At 44.6% G+C, this 17,021-nt stretch overlaps 1 long non-coding RNA gene across 1 annotated transcript in view; it reads right to left on the bottom strand.

Moving 5' to 3' along the window:
* LOC310753875 overlaps positions 1-17,021 on the bottom strand; it is a 414,572-nt gene that overhangs the window by 60,248 nt on the left and 337,303 nt on the right. The gene's annotated exons all lie outside the window — the stretch shown is intronic.

Genomic DNA, 17,021 nt, shown 5'->3' with positions numbered 1-17,021 from the left:
TGGAAGAAATTTAAAGTTTATCTCAAGAACTGTTGCAAAATTAATGAGTGTTAAAATGTTTTGGGTCAGGTAAAACAGAATTGCGGGGAAAAATAATTGGATATGAGAAAAAGGACTCAAAGGGGGAAAAAAAGTGTTATAAGTTGACATTGGGGCTTGCTGGAGAACTTTAAAACAGGGATGCAGAAAGGGGAGGTATGAGGAAGTCGATGAAAGAAGGTTTAAGAAAAAATGTGAAGAAACTATATGTGTTTATATGTTTGTTTGTTTTTGTATTGTTTTGTATTGTCCATTATTAAGTGTTAAAAAACCAATAAAAACTTTATAAAAAAAAAAAGAACAAAAAAACAGCGGGGTCACTCAGAGGAGAAGATGGTGAAATGCAAACAGGGGACACAGAAAGGGCTGAACTCCTCAATGCCTTCTTTGCCTCAGTCTTCTCCGATAAAGAAAACAATGCCCGACCTGAAGAATTTGGAGCAAATGATTCAGCAGAGGAAACACAGCCCAGAATAACTAAGGAGATAGTACAAGAATACTTGGCTAGTTTAGATGTATTCAAGTCTCCAGGGCCAGATGAACTGCATCCAAGAGTATTAAAAGAACTGGCAGATGTGATCTCAGAACCACTGGCAGTCATCTTTGAGAATTCCTGGAGAACAGGCGAAGTCCCGGCAGACTTGAGGAGGGCAAATGTCCCTATTTTCAAAAAGGGGAAAAGAGAGGACCCAAATAATTACCGCCCAGTCAGTCTGGCATCAATACCAGGGAAGATTCTGGAGCAGATCATTAAGCAAACAGTCTGTGAGCACCTAGAAAGGAATGCTGTGATCACCAATAGTCAGCATGGATTTCTGAAAAATAAGTCATGTCAGACTAAGCTGATCTCGTTTTTTGACAGAATTACAAGCCTGGTAGATGAAGGGAACGCAGTGGATGTAGCCTGCCTTGATTTCAGCAAGGCATTTGACAAGGTGCCCCATGATATTCTTGTAAAGAAGCTGGTAAAATGCGGTCTTGACTATGCTACCACTCAGTGGATTTGTAACTGGCTGACTGACCGAACCCAAAGGGTGCTCATCAATGGTTCCTCTTCATCCTGGAGAAGAGTGACTAGTGGGGTGCCACAGGGTTCTGTCTTGGGCCCGGTCTTATTCAACATCTTTATCAACGACTTGGATGACGGACTCAAGGGCATCCTGATCAAATTTGCAGATGACACCAAACTGGGAGGGGTGGCTAACACCCCAGAGGACAGGATCACACTTCAAAACGACCTTGACAGATTAGAGAACTGGGCCAAAACAAACAAGATGAATTTTAACAGGGAGAAATGTAAAGTATTGCACTTGGGCAAAAAAAATGAGAGGCACAAATACAAGATGGGTGACACCTGGCTTGAGAGCAGTACATGTGAAAAGGATCTAGGAGTCTTGGTTGACCACAAACTTGACATGAGCCAACAGTGTGACGCGGCAGCTAAAAAAGCCAATGCAATTCTGGGCTGCATCAATAGGAGTATAGCATCTAGATCAAGGGAAGTAATAGTGCCACTGTATTCTGCTCTGGTCAGACCTCACCTGGAGTACTGTGTCCAGTTCTGGGCACCACAGTTCAAGAAGGACACTGACAAACTGGAACGTGTCCAGAGGAGGGCAACCAAAATGGTCAAAGGCCTGGAAACAATGCCTTATGAGGAACGGCTAAGGGAGCTGGGCATGTTTAGCCTGGAGAAGAGAAGGTTAAGGGGTGATATGATAGCCATGTTCAAATATATAAAAGGATGTCACATAGAGGAGGGAGAAAGGTTGTTTTCTGCTGCTCCAGAGAAGCGGACACGGAGCAATGGATCCAAACTACAAGAAAGAAGATTCCACCTAAACATTAGGAAGAGCTTCCTGACAGTAAGAGCTGTTCGACAGTGGAATTTGCTGCCAAGGAGTATGGTGGAGTCTCCTTCTTTGGAGGTCTTTAAGCAGAGGCTTGACAACCATATGTCAGGAGTGCTCTGATGGTGTTTCCTGCTTGGCAGGGGGTTGGACTCGATGGCCCTTGTGGTCTCTCGCAACTCTATGATTCTATGATTCTATGAAGGGGGGAGAGACCGGAATGTACAGAGAGCTGCCTCCTTTCATGAGCAGCTGCACTTCGTCAGAGGGAGAGGGGGAGGGACTGTCAGGAAACACGGAAAATGAGAGGGAGGGAGATCCAAAGGCTGCTATAGTAGAGAGAAAGGAGCAGCCTCCGGCGCTTAGGTTTTCACGTAAGGAGAGGAGGAAAGGGGGGAACAGGGAGGAGAGGGGAAACAGGCGTGAGCCACTTCTGGCAACTGATAGCGATCGAGGCAGACATGCTTTCAAGAGCTCCGTACTGTACATAGTTTTGGACTTAATAAATCTTGTAAAGACAGGCTGGAATCCCGGGCTGTTATCTCGGCAAGCACCCACATATCACCCTGACAGTTGGAATGCAAAAGGGTTAGAAATTATTGGGAAATGATATATAATGAATTGGAAAAAAATCTTTTAAAAGACTTTTGTTAAGAAACCAGACGCATTCCTCCTAGGAATTCTAGATCAAGATTAAAAAAAAGAAAACTGGAAATTATTTATGTATGCAACAACAGCGGCAAGAATTATATTAGCACAAGCTTGGAAGACAGAAGAAATACCAACGAAAGAACAATGGCAAGGGAAACTTATGGAATATGCAGAACTGGCAAAATTAACAGATAAATTACATGAAAAGGATAACAAAGATTTTTAAAGAGGTCAACGAAAGGTTTAAACAAGACTCTAAAGAAAAAGGATTTGATGAAAGTGGATCAAAGTTTGAATTAGAGATATTAAGTAATGATGCAAAAATTTTGTCTAAAATGTATAAATTGCTGCTTGAATGGCATTTGAAGGACGAAGAGGTTAAGTCGGTTATGATTCACCGGGCCAAAGATTTTGGGTATAATATACAGCTGAGTGATTGGGTGAAATTATGGAAGGAAGGTTTAAAATTTACTGCATGCAATGCCCTAAAAGAAAATGTGATGAAAATGATGTATAGATGGTATATTACACCTGTCAAGTTAGCGAAAATGTATAAAGTCAGTAATAAATGTTGGAAATGTAAAGAAAAAGAGGGAACATTTTATCACATGTGGTGGGAATGTAAAAAGGTGAAATGCTTCTGGGAGATGATATATAATGAGTTGAAAAAAATGTTGAAATATACATTTATAAAGAAACCAGAAGCATTTCTATTGGGCATTGTGGGGAGTGACATAAATAGAAAGGAATGTAAGCTCTTTTTATATGCAATAACAGCAGCAAGAATATCATTGGCCCAAAAATGGAAGCAAGAAGAGTTACCGACGTTTGAAGAATGGAGGATGAAGTTAATGGACTATGCAGAATTAGATAAACTAACAGGAAGGATTCAAAACCGGCGAGACCAGAAATTCACGGAAGACTGGAGTAAATTCACGGACTATTTGAAAAGTAATTGTGAAGAACAGACGACGTTTGTAGGGTTGCAAGAAGTTTTGTGAGGAGTATTATTAGAAGTATTGTAAAAATGGACAAGGGGAGGATGATTTGTTAAGAGATGTAGAGGCAATATAAAGTTAAGAAATGCATAAGAAGTGGTTAAAACGGTGGATCATCAGAGGTGCTGATGGAAGTCTAAAAAGATTGTATAAGTGATAAGTTTTGTGGTACATTTTATAATTTATATGTTAAAATTAATTTTAAAAAATTATAAAAACAAAGATTTTTAAAGAGAACGGGAACCATTTACAACATATATGAAGAGGCAACATAAAGAATTGGACTCACTGGCAGAGTTTGAATAAAGAAACACAATTGTATATAACAAAAAGTAAGACTATATGTATTGGGGAAATTTTGGGAAACAGCACGCAGGGTGAGTTATATGGAAATAAAACAAAATGGGAAATCCAGGGGAGGAGGGGGGAAATATGGAAAATTGTTAAAGAAATACTGTTAGTGGATGTATACATGGAAAAACAAAAACAAAACAAAAAATTAAAAAGCCACAAAAGCAAATGGTATGGCTGTGCCTTTTTGCTGTATTTATTTTGTTTTGATTTGATTTCTCATTGTCTTCATTTCTTTCTGTTTTGCATCTTTGCAGTTGGCATGCCTAAAGAGCATTGGCTTTAAGAAAAAATGAGGCAAAGCAATGCAGTGAACAGGGACTAGCAGGGAGAACAGGGAGAGGGAAGTGATTTATGAGAGTTTGTGCCTCCTGCAAGGCAGGAGCTGCAAGAATGGATACAGTCTGAGCCGTCAGAGATGGGCAGAAGGTGCAGGATGTGGGGAAAGAGCCAGGGCTGGAGGAAGAGCAGGATGTGCCAGGAGCAGAGGAGGAGACCATGTTGGGGGAGGAGAGCGGTAGAATCTCCTCTGTCCTCTTCTCTGCTGTCCTCCAGCATCAGAGGGGCTTGAAGAGGCAGGCACAGCAGCAACGTCCATGTAGGAGAACTCACAGGTTGCTTGCATGCATCCCATCAGGGGAGGGTACTTAAGTTTGAGTGGAGGCATGGTCACACCATTGCTCCAACAGTCCTGCTCTGAGCACAAGTCTGGAGAGGGATGCCAGCTACTTAGTCGCCAGAAGCGGGTTGTTGGGAGTCATTCTGCAAAGAAACAGTAAATATGTTTGTACCTTTAAGAACTGTTTCTGTGAGCTCTGGGCAGATTGGGTACAGCTGGTCATGACTACAAAAGGAGGAAAAGTTGCAGTTTGAACTTTGACTGCAGGGAGAAAACACCCACAAACTTTGTTGTTTTGTAATAAAACCTTTATTTGATTTGTTTTACACTGGTCTTGTGGTGTCGTAGTTTCTGTCATCTGCCACCAGAGGAGAAATACCCCCTCTAACAGGTTATGGGCCCAGTCCTGAGTGGGCAGAGACAGATTGTGGAAAAGCAACTCAGCGTTTCTCAAGCAGCTGGCTGTGGTAAGGTGAAGGCGTCGATAGAGAGTGTCTGTTTGAGACCAGGAGCCGAACAATTTCTTCAAGCCCCGTGTGAGTAAAGACTGAGTGGAAAGCTGAAAGCTGCGTGGAGCCATGGCTGGACTTGGAGCTGGAGCTCAAGGGGGAGCTTCATATTTTCCAGTAGAGAAACTGGGAGAATCCAATTATATGTCATGGAGTTCACAGATGCGGGCATTTTTAAAGAAAGAACAATGTTGGACTGTAAAAGATGAGGATGAAGAAGTAGATGAAGCAGACCAAAGGCTGGAGGACAAAGCCGATGCCAATCTAATTTTGAGTTTAGACAAGTCTCAATTATCTCATGTGCGAGACCTTGAAACAGCAAGTGAGATTTGGAAAGCACTGAGAGCGATACACATTAGAGACACTGCTGGTAGCAAAATTACTCTAATGAGAGCTCTGTACCGAGCCAGACTAAGTGAGGGTGAACGTGTTTCAAAACACCTTCAAAGAATGTGTGATTTATTTTCACAGTTAAATGAACTTGGGGAACATTTTTCTGAGCAGAGAAAGGTTGATATTGTGCTGTCTTCACTTCCTGAGTCATGGGATAATTTAGTGATGACGCTGGAGGCAATTCCAGTAAGCCAATTAACGATGCATTTCTTAACTGGGCATTTTCTTGATGAGGAGGAAAGAGGCCATGAGAGGAAGGCGACAACACCTCACCGTAACTCCGGAAATGGGAGGTGGTCCAGTAAAAAATATGCAACTGATGAGGAGCGGCAACGTAAAGAGGTTGTTGACCACTCAGAGGCAGCAGTTTTCACAGTCAGAAAATGCTATCGTTGTGGGTCAACCAAGCATTTAGTACGTCAGTGCACTGTGTCTGTGGGGGAAAACACAAGAAAAGGGCTGCCTGCGTTTGCTGGGAAGCGAGGAGACAGGAAGAGTTGAATCCAGTATGTTTCTGCAGCAGTTCGAAGCACCAGTCACGACGTTGGACAAGACTGGATTTTAGACTCAGGAGCGACAAACATTTTTGTCAAGTCTGCACAAGCCCTTGTAGAAAAGCAACCTTGTAAATCTGTAAATGTAGTACTAGTTGACGGAACAGTGCATGAGTCAGCTGGAAAGGGTAGTGTGTAATGGCTTGGCTCTCCCACAGAAGTGAGACACCGGCAGTAATTATCTCAGGTTTATTGCTCAAACACATAAATCACTCTGGAGCTCCTTCACTCCGTGTCTGACTCCAAGTTCGCAGTTGCCGAGTCTAAACTCCGCCCCTTCCTCTTCTTCCAACAGGGGAAAAATCCCTTTTGCTTCCGTGCTTTTCCCCTCCTCTCACTGACCTTTTCGCACGTTCGAGATTTTGGGCTGGCTCTTCCTGGCCTCTCTCCATCTGTTTCTGAGCTAAGAGTGGTATTTTGTGTATCCCTGCTCTGGCTCCCCCTTCTTTGGTCACTATGCTCAGGGATCAGATTACCATTGCTATCTGCTGCCTGCTCTCTGTTCTCTGAAGCCATGCCGCTAGGCTGCCCCTCCTCCCTCTCACATTCCAGTGTCCTTATCTCTCTTTGCCTGTTCTCATTCCAAGCCTCTGTCAGCTCTGGAATGAAGCTGACATAGTGTGAATATTAACTGTTTAAGCACCAAATTTACCAATGTTTTATGTGTACCAAGTTTAGAAAAGAATTTGCTTTCAGTTGCAAGTCTTGTTAAACAGGGGTTTAAAGTAACCTCCTCTGGTTCAGGCTGTAAAATAGTGAAAGCTGGAAAAGTGGTTACAGCGTCACTAAAAAATGGTTTATTTGTTTGGTTTGGACAAGTTCCACAGGGGGAGAAGCACTGGGACATCCGATCTTGGTGATCATGGGCAGGAGGAGGAGTTATGCTAAGACCAGACCATGTCATTACCGAGAAGGCAGGTTTAGTTGTTGTTTGAATACTATCCCTGCCTCCGGGTCTGGCCTTGACCGGATGGATACTGGAATCAACAGGGGAAACCCACATGACCTGAAGGTGTTGCTGTGTAATGCCAGGTCAATGATGAGTAAAACCACTGCCATCCATGACCTGATTGTGGATGGAGGACTTGACCTGGCATGTGTGACAGAGACCTGGTTGGATGAAGCAGATGGGCCTGTTCTTGCCGCTGCTTGCCCACCAGGTTTCTCTTATGCACAGCAACCCAGGTCATGTGGGAGGGGAGGGGGGGTTGCAGTGATTTTTAGGAAGTCATTAGCTTGCATCAGGAGTCCTACTGGGAAGACCCAGTTCTCTGATGGCATGTTCTGGAAGTTTGGCAATAGAGACAGTACAGGATTCCTTTTGGTGTACCGACCTCCCCGCTGCACCAAGGATTCCCTGTCTGAGCTGCTTCAGGTCATGGCCGATGTTCTCCTGGAGACACCTAGTTTGGTTGTCCTAGGGGATTTTAACATCCATGCCGACACGACCTTACAAGGGGCCGCTCGGGACTTTGTGGAAAGCATGGCCTAAGTGGGGCTGTCCCTGAATAAGTTTGCCCAACTCATAGTCATGGACATGCCCTTAGACCTGGTGTTCACCTCTAGTGACGTGGGTGATCTGACACTAAGTAAAAGTGAAGCAAAAGAAGTGCCATGGCCAGATCACTTCCTGGTGCAACTGGACTTCTCCGCGACCCTTCCCCTCTGCAGGGAGGTGGGACCAATTCGGATGGTCCGCCCCCGCCACTTAATGGATTCAAATGGTTTCCAGAGAGTGGTAGGGGATGTTTTATCCCATGTTGATGGCCTTTCAGCTGATTCCCTGGTGGCCCGCTGGAATGCGGAGTTAACCAGGGCTATCGACTGTCTGGCTCCGAAGTGCCCTCTCCGATTTCATGGAGCCTGGACAGCCCCGTGGTTTTTATTATTATTATTATTATTATTATTATTATTATTATTTATTTATTTTCAATGCAGAATCATAACAAAAATTACAAACATTGAATCCAAAATAATACTATACAAACAAAACAAAAAAAACCCGGAACATACAAAAAAGCCGAGAAAAAAACCAGAGGAAACAAAACAAAACAGAAACGAAAAGGCACACATCTACAGAAGAAAACCATATCATCATTCTAATCTAGTCATTACATACATATACACATATTGATTTCCTTCCTTTGTTCTAAGACCTCAAAAAATTTACTCTTACTGTAGTGTTGTGTCTAATGTAGATTTCTTCCATCTTTGTACTTTTTTTTTTAAAAAAACCATTTTTCTTTTAACCCTGTAAAGCATCATTCATTACATATACTTACTCCAGAACAATGTTTTTTCATATACTCTTTAGCACATCCCCATTCTTTTAATAATTTCTTGTCTGATTGTCCCCTTATTAATGCTGTGAGTCTTGCCAGATTTATGTATTCACAAAATTTAATTTGCCATTCTTTCACTGATGGAATTTTTCTCCCTTTCCAGTTTTTTGCTATAAGCATCCTGGCAGCTGTTGTTGCATAAAGGAATACTTTCCTTTGTCGGGAATATCGTTTGTGATTAGACCTAAAAGAAATGCCTCCGGTTTTTTACTGAAAGATATTTTAAACATCTTTTTGAGTTCTTCATAAATTTTATTCCAGAATTGTTTAATAGGTCGGCATTCCCACCACATGTGAAACATTGTTCCTATTTCTTTTTTGCATCTCCAACAGGTGTTTGATTTTAATTTGTAAATTTTAGCCAATTTTACCGGAGTTAAGTACCATTGGTACACCATTTTCATGAAATTTTCTCTGATTGTATAACATGCCGTGAATTTAATATCATATTTCCATAATTTCTCCCATTGGTCCAGCCGAATTACATATCCTATATCACATGCCCATTTAGTCATAACTTCTTTTATTTGTGCAATTTGGTGATATTGTAATCATGTGGTACAGTATTGGGTCACCTCTTCGTATGGTCTTAGTTTTAATTGGCCCTGTTCCTCCTTTAGGAGCTGCTGGTATGTCGCCATTCTTCCTATAGTATTTTTCTTCTTAACCGATATTACTTCTAACGGTGAGACCCACCATGGGGTTTTCGGTTCTAACACCCTTCTATGTCTCACCCAGACCTTGTATAATGCATTTCTAATTACATGGCTTAGAAATTCTTTATGTACTGCCACTTTGTTATAAATTAGATAGCCATGCCAACCATATCTGTTGTTCCATCCCTCCAAGTCTAGAATGTCACTATTATCTAACTTAATCCAATCTCTGATCCAAGTAAAGCATGCCACATCGTAATATAGTCTCAGGTCTGGGAGTCCAAAACCTCCCCGCTCTTTTATGTCAGTTAATAATTTGTGCTTGATCTGTGGCTTTTTGCCTTGCCATATAAACTTTGTTAGGTCCGTTTTCCATTTTTTAAAACAATCATCTTTACCTATTATGGGAATCATTTGAAAAAGGAACAGGAGTTTTGGTAAGATATTCATTTTAATAGCCGAAATTCTACCCCAGAGTGTTAAATTCAATCTTGTCCAAATTTCCATTTCTCTTTTTGTTTCTTCCCTTTTTTTTTACAATTATCTTCAAACAAATTTATATTTTTCATTGTTATTTGGATTCCTAAATATTTCACTTTTTTTACCATTTGTAATCCAAATTTTTCTACCAGTTCCTTTTTCTCTTGATCTCCCATGTTTTTTACCATTAGTTTCATTTTTTCTTTATTCAAAGCAAAACCTGAAACCCTTCCAAAGTTTTCCATTTTTTTCTAGAGCCTTTGCTATGCTTTCCTTTGGATTTTCCACCATTAAGACTAAATCATCTGCAAATGCCCTTATTTTGTATATTTCCTCCCCTAGGGATATTCCATTTATTTCTTGATCCAGTCTGATTTCTTGATTTAGTATTTCCAAAACCAAAATGAATAATAATGGTGAAAGTGGGCACCCTTGTCTGGTGCCCTTCTGTATTTTAAAATAATCAGTCGTGTCATTCTTTATTATTATATTTGCTTCTTGTTGCTTTTAGCCCTCTTGTAATTTGGTCTCCCATGTCCATCTGGTCTAATAATATTTTTAGAAATTTCCATGAAACTTTGTCAAATGCTTTTTCCGCATCCACAAATACAAAGGCTACCTTCTTACCATTGCATCTGCAGAAAATAGTAGCAGGAGACTCTTTCAGGTGGTCCACAATTTAACGGAACCACCTTTACCACCGGGGCCTTGTAAAGACCTCAAGATCTCCTGCAACGATTTTGCAAAGTTTTTTGCAGATAAAATCACTCATATTCGGAAGGAGCTAGACACCACCATGGGAGCAGGGCTGGGGCAGGAGAGTGCTAGAGCCCTGTCTGGTCAAGTTGCATGGAATCGATTTCAATCTGTTACCCCTGAGGATTGTTGGTTTCTATTTCCCTCACTGAGCAGCAAATGCATGTCACAAGACATTGTTTACATTCCACAATCCAAGTTACTGTTGGATTCCCACGGGAATGGGAGACTGGATGTGACGTACACTGGTTTCCTATTTTTCAGTGTTCTGTCGTTTCTTTGTTGGAAAGAGGGAGTTGCTTCTCTGCTCTCACAGAGGCAAGATGTATTTTTGTGTGTTCTCGGTATAGATGAGAAATAAACTTTAGCATGTAGCACAATACCTGCTTATCCTTTCGTCTGCGGAACTACACTCTGCTATATCAGCTCCAGATGGGCCGGAGCTGATCAAATCTCTCACATTTTTGGTTATGGGCCCAGAGGTCGGAATCGGAATGATGAATGGCTGCTGGCAGAGGAACAGAGGTACGGAACGGAGTTATCTGCTCTGCGTGTCAAGAAGATTGATGAGAGGTATGTGCTCTTGCCCCGGGAAGCCTGCCAGTTCCTAATTAATGGCTTTAAGGCTGCACTTTGAACTTTTAAGCCAAAGCAGCCTTTTGCTGCGGCAGAGGCTCGGCAGAGGCTTGACATCGAAAGTGCTTTTGAAAGTGCTTTTGGAATGCAGCTGCTGTAACCAGACGCAGCTTGCTTTAAAGCAGCAATGATGGCTAATGCAAGGCTAGCAGACGCTTTTGGGATTCCTAAGCTCAATAAAAAGAATTACGCGGAATGGGTGTTGTATGCAGAGGCATTGCTACGAAAAGAGGGTCTGCTCTTTGCGGAAAAAATCCCTGCGTCCAGTCACGCTTCCCTGCGTAGCTCTGCTTGGGAGCTGACCTGGCAGGAGAGCAGAGTAGCAGCGGTCCTGTGTCCGTGTGAGATGAGGGATAAATCAAGTCCAGAGACAGTTCGGTTCTTATCTCTAGAAGCGTTTATTTACAAGCCATAAATCAGTCTTTCTCCATCGGAGCTTTCTTGCATTTTCTCCCGTGCTCCAAAAGCACACACACAGCCTCTGAGCTGAGCTTCGCAAACTGCGTCTCTCTCTCTCTCTGTCTCTCTCAGAGATACTGACCACTCCCAGTGTTCTAAACACGCCTCTGAAGAATGTGAGGCGTCACTCAGAACTTCTTAACCCTGTAAGTTCTGACTCTCTCAACACCCCCTCTCGCATCACATTCTGAGAGGACTTGTGAGCACACCTTTACAGACCTCTGTGTGTCCCACACCTTCCCACCTGCCTGTTGAGTCTCCTCACAAATCTCTGGTTCGCACTGTGCGAGACCAACCCACGCATTTGTGACTCGAAACCTCTCAGGTGGAATTCCCTTTGTTGCCCGTGAAGACCGCCTGGGCACAAACTGGGGTTCTTCTCCTGACCCACTGGGGCCAGCAAGTGCGTCTTCTTCATCAGACTCCCCCTCTGACTTGACCCGTCTGTGAGCTTTCTCCATCACTCTAACAGGAGATGAGGGCTCACTCTTGGACACTCCTTTCACAACCTGTGGAGACGCCTCCCCCTGGTCCTGATCATCGACCAGTTCACCATTACCTGGCTCTCCCTCCTGCTCAGATTCGGATTCAGACAGACAATCTGAGACAATGTCATGGCTGACTTTGCGCCTTGAACTATTTCCCTGCTGCTCTTTGAACTCAGCATGCTTACTGACCAGAAGCTTGGTCTGATCACCTTCTGGGTATGCAAATCTCCACCCCTTTGTCGCGGGCTCATACCCACAGAAGATCATTTCCTGGTACCTTGGACCACCCTCTTGCTGCAACCACTTTGGTACAGGCACCATGGCCCTGCAACCAAACGAACGGAAGAAATGCACCTGTGGCTTCTGTCCGTTGAGCAAGAAATATGAGGTGTCACCTACCACTGCATTGTAGCACCTGTTCATCGTGAAATTGGCCGTTTTTACTGCCTCCCCCCAGAAACTGTGAGGCAACCCAGAGTCACTCAATAGGACTTCTGAAACTTGGATCAGAGCCTTACTCCTCAGCTCTGCCACGCCACTCTCCTGAGGCGAAGTCACCTTGTGACGTATCCCCCTCTGGCGAAAGAAACTCTTTAGAGCAGACCCAGTGACCTCTGAACCACGGTCACACTGGAAACCTTGCACCTTGGTGGAGAATCTCTGTTCCACCGCCGCAACCCAATCTTTGATCAGTTGCGTTGCTTCCTCCTGCGATCGCAGCACTAAAGCCCAGGAGTTCCTAGAAAAATCATCGATCAAAATCAGCAGATGCCTGGCTTTGCCCAGACTTGGCTGAGGCATAGGCCCAAACAGGTCTGCGTGCACAAGCTCAAAAGGCTTTGTGGTTACCCTCTCCATCCTGGGATAACTGCATCCCTTGCTCTTGGCTTTTCTACAAACCCTGCAATTTAGGGTTGCACCACATTCTCTTACCTTGCACCCTTTGGTGCATTCTGATAACATCTGCAAGTCATCACAAGACCCATGTGCAATCCTCTTGTGCCACACGCATGCACATGAAACATGAGTTTTCATGTTTTCTTTCCCAGCTCCCTCCTGAGGTTTTGTTTCCAGAACAAAGAGGTTGTTCTGATTTTTCTCAACACGTACCAGTTGCTTCCCCCCTCTGGAAATTGTACAGACATTGTTCTCAAAACAAACCATGTACCCCTCCTGTAAAAGACACGGTACAGACAAAAGACAACAATTCAGTCCCGGCGTCACGTAGACTTCCAGCTGCGCCTGTAGGAAAAAAAGATAAATATCCCCAGACTTGTTTACAAGCCTTTGTGACCCATCAGCAAAACACACTGTTTTCTCAGCTGAAACAGCCCTGCAGTTTTTTAACTGGATATCAGGTGACTCAGGCACGAGATGTCTATTTGCAGCAGAGTCAATGACCCAACGTAACACATTGTCCTTCGTTGCCTTTGCAACAGAGTTCCTTCTGCCCCCCTCCTTAGGGCCTTTACCGGCGTCTTTCAAAACAGCCATAGACGCAAACATCTGATAAGCTCCTCCTTCCCCTTCTGGCCGACCCTGGGACTTTCCACGCTGGCCTCTTCTCCCGGGCTGGTTCCCATGGGAAATGTCCTTGGGACTTTCCTGCCCTTTGTCTCGCTGTGGACAGCTTCGGCGCAGGTGCTCCGGAGAACCACAAACAAAGCAGCGACGAGTGGAAAAAGCCTGAACTGAGCACTCTGCTGGTCTGGCCCCTCTGGATCCTGAAGAGCCGCCCGTACCAGCTTTGCCCTCTCTGATACGTCGTTCTTCTTCATCCCCCAAACGCCCTGCGATGTACTCCATCGTCAGCTGTTGTGGGTCCATCGACTCCAGAGTTAGACACAAATTGTCGTAACTCTTGTCCAGAGAGCTGAGCAAAATATACACTTTCAGCTCCTCTGAAAAGTCCACATGCAGCAATCTCAGCTGGTTGAACACAGAAATCATCTCGGTTACATGCTTCCTGATGCTGACCCCAGGACGCAGCTTCATCTCAAACAAGCGTCTGGTGGTGTGAATCTTTGCCCCAGCTGTTGTTCTATGATGCACTCTCTCCAGTGCTTGGTAGGCCTCCTGCGCAGTCTCAAGCCCCTCAACTAATGGCAGTTGCGACCCCTCCAAACTGAGCACTATAGCTCCCAGGGCCTTTTGATTCTTTCTCTGCGACGCATGTGCGTTCGCAATTTCTGCTGCCGTAGCTCCGGCTCCTGGCTGGGGTAACGGAGGCTGTTGGACGGCTTCCCACAGACCCTTGGCGACCAGCCAGGCCTTGAGCTTCCTACTCCACTCCTCCCAATTCTTGCCGTCCAGCTTTTCAAAAGGGACGGAGTACGATTCATGGCTGTCTGCCATCTTCTCCCCCGGGGCCCAGCTTACTTACGACCAGTAGCAGCTCCTCCCGGCACCCGGTACAGCACAGCTCCTCCCAGCGAGCTCCTTGCCTCACGATCAAAGGCACAGCTTCTCAGCTGGCTCCAGCTGGCTTGGCTTGCTTCACAGCGTCAGCTGATCTCCCATAACCTTTGCGGAAAAAATCCCTGCGTCCAGTCACGCTTCCCTGCGTAGCTCTGCTTGGGAGCTGACCTGGCAGGAGAGCAGAGTAGCAGCGGTCCTGTGTCCGTGTGAGATGAGGGATAAATCAAGTCCAGAGACAGTTCGGTTCTTATCTCTAGAAGCGTTTATTTACAAGCCATAAATCAGTCTTTCTCCATCGGAGCTTTCTTGCATTTTCTCCCGTGCTCCAAAAGCACACACACAGCCTCTGAGCTGAGCTTCGCAAACTGCGTCTCTCTCTCTCTCTGTCTCTCTCAGAGATACTGACCACTCCCAGTGTTCTAAACACGCCTCTGAAGAATGTGAGGCGTCACTCAGAACTTCTTAACCCTGTAAGTTCTGACTCTCTCAACATGCTCAATGTCATAACAGACGCCCCCCCCCCCAGCTCCGGTGACAGCTGAATGGAAAGCTAAGGATTCCAAAGCAAGGGGAACTCTTACGCTGATAGTATCCCCAGAAGAGCTATGTCTTTTGCGTGATAAGACCTCAGCCAAAGAAGTCTGGGACACTTTAAGAGATGCTCATTTGAGAACAGAGGCTGGTGCTTCTTTGTTCTACTATGCCAAGTTGCATGATATGGCACTTGCTGAAGGTGCAGATGTGCGTGCTCACTTGATGGAGATGCAGAATCTCAGGCATGAGCTGCAACAGAGAGGAATCACCTTTCCAGAGGCTGTGTATTCCTTCATGATACTACATTCTTTGGGTTCAAGTTGGGAATCCATTGCCACTCAGATTGCTGTTTTGCCAAATGCTCAGCTCACAGTAGCGCATGTTACTGCTGTTGTTCTGAACGAAGTGGACCGGCGTAGTGCTAGCTGCATCGGTAAGGGGGAGTCTTCACAGACATCATCCCAGAATGCAGTGGCACCACTAGATGGTGCCAAAGCTTCGAAGGCAGTGAAATGCTGCTCGTGTGGACGTCTAGGCCACGTCAAAAGGGAATGCAGATATTGTTGGAAACTGGCCCCCTCGGGTAGGCTGGCTCAACTTCCCAGGCTCTAGGGGCCTGTAACCGGTGACCTACCCTGGCTGGCATCCCAGGAGACCAGGGAGATCTTGATAGGCGACACCTCCCTGATGAAAGGTGCACACCCCCTTCCCCCTTGCATAGCAGCAGGAGAAAGAAGACAGTCAGAAAAGAGTCTATTTCATCTCTACTTTATTCCTGACTGTGCACTGTACAAAAAGCATGTCCGTTCACTCAGACTCCTCCGAGCAACTGACTCAGACTTCCTCGACACAAGCAACAGGAAGGTCTCATATTACACAGAGAACAAATCCCTGAGAATTGCCTGGAACATCCTGTCCCACGGTTAGACCCATCATGTGATGTAAACATCGAACTGCTTGTTTGCAGCTGCGTAGTACTCATATCCCAACAGATATCCCAATAAGGCCAAGACAGAGCAGCGCAGCGAAGGCTCAACACGTGGAAAAGGCAAAGGCAAAGGTCCGGTGTCCAGGACAATGCAACACAAGGCAATGGTCTCACGCTTCACTCCAAAGGTAGCAAAGGTCCAGAAGACGTCTAGATCTTTCTTCGGCGTGGATTCAGGAGCCACCTGGCACATTTGCAACGACAAGGGACTGTTCGTGTCTTTTACACCGCAGGAAGGTGCGATTCACCAGGCGGATGACCACACAATCTCCAGTCAAGGCTATGGAACTGTTGTTCTTCACAGTTTGGACTTGTCGATACACAATGTTCTCTACGTTCCAGATGCTGCACACAATCTACTCAGCGTTGTGCAGCTGAATGAACGGAACATTGACGTTTCCTTCAAGAACAAGAAGTGCACCATCACAAAGAAAAACGATTATGTATTGTATGCTGAATATGTTGATCGTTTGTTTTGTATTTTGATGATGTTGTGCAGGATGAAACTTGTTGCATTGCAGGTTCTAACAAGGTTTTGCATGCAGGATGTATCCATGATTTTCACAGGAAATTTGGTCATTTACACTTTGAGGCAGTATCCAAAATGCCTGCCTTGGTTGAAGGTATGACTATTAAACCCTGCAGGTACCACATGAAGTGTAAGGCATGCGCAGCAAACAAGGTGAAAATGGCTGCAAAAGGTAAGGTGTCTAGTAGGCAAGCTACAGAACCATACCAGGTAGTGCATGCTGATTTAGTTGGTCCACTATCACCCTCTTTGGGTGGAGCCAGGTACTTCATGGTTCTCATTGATGCATTTTCCAGGTATATTTATGTGTTCAATCTCAAGCAGAAATCAGAGGCTTTTCCAAGGTTCAAGGAATTCTGTGCTTGGTTGGAAAATGTGCATGGTAAGAAGATAAAGACTCTTTTCACTGATCGCGGGGGGGGGGGATTCACTTCTCAGCAATTTGAAGCTTTTCTGAGTGAGAAAGGAATTCAACACGATTTGTCTAGTCCTCGTTCGCCATGGCAGAACGGACTTTGTGAGAGAGCAAATCAAACATTGCTTCAAGGTTTGAAAACCTTGCTGCATGATGCCAATCTTCCAGAGAGTTATTGGGCAGAATCTTTGAGCTGTTTTGTTTACAGTTACAATCGGAGATTATCATCATCGATTCGTTGCACCCCATATGAAAAGATGTTTGGCAAGAAACCATACATCAAACACATGAGAATTTTTGGTTCTGACATGTGGGTTCACACACCACAAAGCTCCAAGTTAGGCAAGCGTGGTTTG

The sequence above is a fragment of the Podarcis filfolensis genome, assembly GCF_964270895.1.
Source record: "Podarcis filfolensis genome assembly, chromosome: W".
NCBI lineage: Eukaryota > Metazoa > Chordata > Lepidosauria > Squamata > Lacertidae > Podarcis > Podarcis filfolensis.
The sequence above is the reverse complement of the archived record's forward strand: the minus strand, read 5'-3'. Positions and strand labels throughout refer to the sequence as shown.